The sequence below is a fragment of the Apis florea genome, unplaced genomic scaffold, assembly GCF_048593485.1.
Source record: "Apis florea isolate Af1SG1 unplaced genomic scaffold, ASM4859348v1 contig_3811_pilon, whole genome shotgun sequence".
Taxonomy (NCBI): domain Eukaryota; kingdom Metazoa; phylum Arthropoda; class Insecta; order Hymenoptera; family Apidae; genus Apis; species Apis florea.
In genome coordinates this window covers 447490-450475 of record NW_028256868.1, presented here as the reverse complement: position 1 = coordinate 450475, position 2986 = coordinate 447490, and positions in this window count along the sequence as shown.

Genomic DNA, 2986 nt, shown 5'->3' with positions numbered 1-2986 from the left:
TCGTTATTTTTACGTGCTGTCAAATCTTCAAATTTTCTCATTCGCAAAATCGAAATTAAGAATACCGTGCGATGAAATTTTTATTTCGTTGTAGTCTCGATTAATTCCACTTGATATCCGGTTTTCTCATATATTAAACCGAGAATGTGAAATTTGTATCATTCATATAGATAGAAATAGACGTTCTTCCAGCATCCTGCTTTGCAATCGGATAGGAAGTGTTTACCGAAATCGAGTTGAATTTTCTTAACTTTTCATTAAAAAAAGAAAAATCATCGTTTTCCCACCAAATGTCGGTCAATGATCAACCCGTCCCTCCTCGGTGTCGATATTTTCACGGCCACCAACCTTAAATGCCAATTACTCAACTCCGCGAGCTCTTCCCTTGATGAAGACTCAAGTCCACCATTATCATCCCAAACGTTGCGCGAAATCTACGTAAACGTTCCCGTTTCTCTCTCTCTCTCTCTCTCTCTCTCTCTGCTCGACATCCATTACAATATTAAAAAAGAAGGTGGGAAGAAAGGAAGGAGAGAAAAGAAGAGGTAGGGGAGAGAAACGCACGGTCCAAGCGAGCGAGAAAGGAACTTGGAGAAATTAGAAAACCGCAGAACCGACAGACGAAACACAGGAAACAAACCGAGGCGATGGTTATCCCCTCCCTCCTCTGGGAAAAAGTTATCAGAGCACGTGAGAGAGAGGCAGAGGAATTTTCCACCCAAAGATCGGATCCAGACCGATTCATCGAGCCAAGTCTTCTTCTGGTCAAGTCCAGCCTCTTCTCACGAGGAAGAGAGAAAGTTGGAAAAACGGGGCCAGGCCAATAAATCCAGCCACCTTCAGCCAATGTCAACTGTGACAACCGATCCATCCCCGAGCATCCTGGGCCGGGTTCGAATCGAGCCGAAGGAGGGGGAAGAAGAAGTCTCTGGTGGAGTGGAGAGGTGCGGCTCAATGGCGAGGAAAGAAACGAGGAGAGAGGAGGGTGATAGCCGGTAGCACCGACAAAGCTGCGGTTTCCAATTTAGTAGCGCCACTTTATATACAGTTGGGCAAGGCTCAAACAGGAGGGACGGAAGAGGATGGTGAGGCCGTCCAATGCGGGAGGGGGTTGGTGGAAAAAGAGTGGCGAACAGACGAGGGACAGGGGGAGGGGTGAGGAAAGTGGTGGAACTTGTAAGGCGACGATGAAAGCCGGCAGCTTGAATGGCTCCCCGTGCCTTCGTCCTGATTGCCGTACGAATGTCTCGTCGCTTTCCATGGGTCATTGCTGCTTCCGCTGCTTGTGAAAGGAAAGGCGATGCGCCCCCCCCCCCCTCTTTGTTGACTCGCCCCAACCCAACTCGTGACGGTGGCTAAACGTTGCGCGTTTCCGGCCATTTGATATTTTATTATACAACGTTGCTCGCTGTTTATACGCTATCGATTGATTTTAGAGGTTTAGGAAGGAGGGGGAGGGAGGGGGAGGGTGAAGGGAAGGCTGCTCTTCCAGATATTAAAATTGTGTCGTGATTTAAGACATCCAGAATGGATTTTCTTAAATTCTTGGATCGAAAGTAGGATCGATTAGAAAGAGATTCGAGAGATTGAATCTGAATTAGAAAGAGGCAGAAAATGGTATCTAGACGTATAAATACACGTTTATTTGTTCCATTCTTGTTTTTAAGAGCAGCCAATAATACTTGGAATCAATAAGATTATTAAGGTTGAAAAGTGATTTACTGCCTCTTTTCTCCTCTTATATATATTTGTCCTATGGAGAATTATTAAAACGGGGGGGGGGGGGGGGGAATTTTAAAATCCAAAGAAACATTTGAACGATTTTTAATCACGTTTTGAAAGTTCGTCAATTAAATAGTAGCGCAAAGAAGTATCGAGCGAAAGGAGAGCATAATCGCTTGATAAACTCCCGTAAACGTCACATCCAAAATGGCTGCTCTTCACGCTCCACAGCGTTTAATTTTCCACCATCCTTTTATGCATACGGTATAAGAATATCAAAGGGGAAGAGATGAAAGTTATTAGAAACTTCTTCGAGAGGAAGAAGTAATTATAAGGATGGTTTAAAGCCGCGTGATCTCCCGTTTCGATGACTGTTCCCTGATATCTGCTGAAATTGCTGGAATGTAATCCAAAACTCGTGTACTGCATCCATTTCTCGCGTATGGAGAGAGAGAGAGAGAGAGAGAGGATAAGCTCTCTTGTGGACATTCGGATGTTGGAAAATCGACAGTATATTTCCATATTTCCTGAATTATATTCGCCGGATCGTGGAACTTGTGGAAAGTCAAGGCGACCTTAACTCCTTTTCATCGACGAGACACGCGTATCAAACGGAATTTAATTAATTAGGTAAACAAGAATTTTCATTCGTACGGCGCATTAATCCAGAGAAGGGTTAACCGGGATAACTGGTCGGCGAGCCGGTTTCAAAGCGACTTCGCGATGCGAGGAATGCTGTTCGGGATTTTCGCATACGTGGATCTTTGTTTGCGAAGGGGAAAAAGAAAAAATTAATTTCGTTGACTACTGAATTTCGGAGCGTTAGGGTCACCTCGTGAAATTAAATTTGAGATTAAATTCGTTATAGAACGGATGCGGAATTTTTAATTTAAAAGTTTAGGGAAACTGTGGAAGGAGGGAATGTTTTTGATATCTAGAAATTGGATATATAGAAACGAAGATTTGAAAATGTCAAAAATTGCAATTTCGTTGCAATCCGGCTTTCGACGATATTGAAGATTAAATTTAGAATGTAATTGTGTTTTAAAAAGTTTTGAAAAGAAAAGAAAAAGTAAACATACCTTTTATTCGAAAATTGGAAAAAGCATATTTTTAAAATCTAGAAATTTAGAGAAATCCTGATATTCACAACTCCTGCTTCCTCTTCTAAACATAAAATTTTGAAAATTCGATGATACGAGAATTTCTTCTTATCGAAGAAAATTCGATCGAAAAGCTGTTAAAAGGGAGATGCGTTTGCTTA